This window comes from Colobus angolensis, unplaced genomic scaffold (genome assembly GCF_000951035.1).
Source record: "Colobus angolensis palliatus isolate OR3802 unplaced genomic scaffold, Cang.pa_1.0 Scaffold94, whole genome shotgun sequence".
Taxonomy (NCBI): domain Eukaryota; kingdom Metazoa; phylum Chordata; class Mammalia; order Primates; family Cercopithecidae; genus Colobus; species Colobus angolensis.
Window position 1 is genome coordinate 1292246 of NW_012123376.1, and position 406 is coordinate 1292651.

A 406-nucleotide genomic window follows, 5' to 3' on the forward strand; every position below is an offset into this window, starting at 1 on the left:
GGGAACGGCAGGGCCGCCTGGCCGCCTCCTCCCTCTCCCGCCCCACAATCCCGCGGATCCGCTCCCCGGGGCGCGGAGGCGGGGAGGGAGGGGCTGCCAGGGAAAGCGTCAAGGACTCTGCTCTGGGCCGCCAGCTTCTCGGGGCTCCGCTCTGGGCGCGGGGCAGTGGGGCTGGACTCCCTTCCCCGCCGCCCCCGGGCGCCGCTGGGGTCTGCAGCTCCCGCTTCCTCTGCCCCAGTCCTGCAAGTTTGCTTGCTTTCCCACAAAACTGGCGCGGGCAGGGACCCCTTTTCTGGGGTGGCGAGGCCAGACGCGCGTTTCCTCCTCGCCCCCATTCATCCCGCCAAGGTGAAGTGCCGGGAGAAGAGGCGCCCCCGCCTCGCCCGCAACGTGCGTCGCTCCGGAA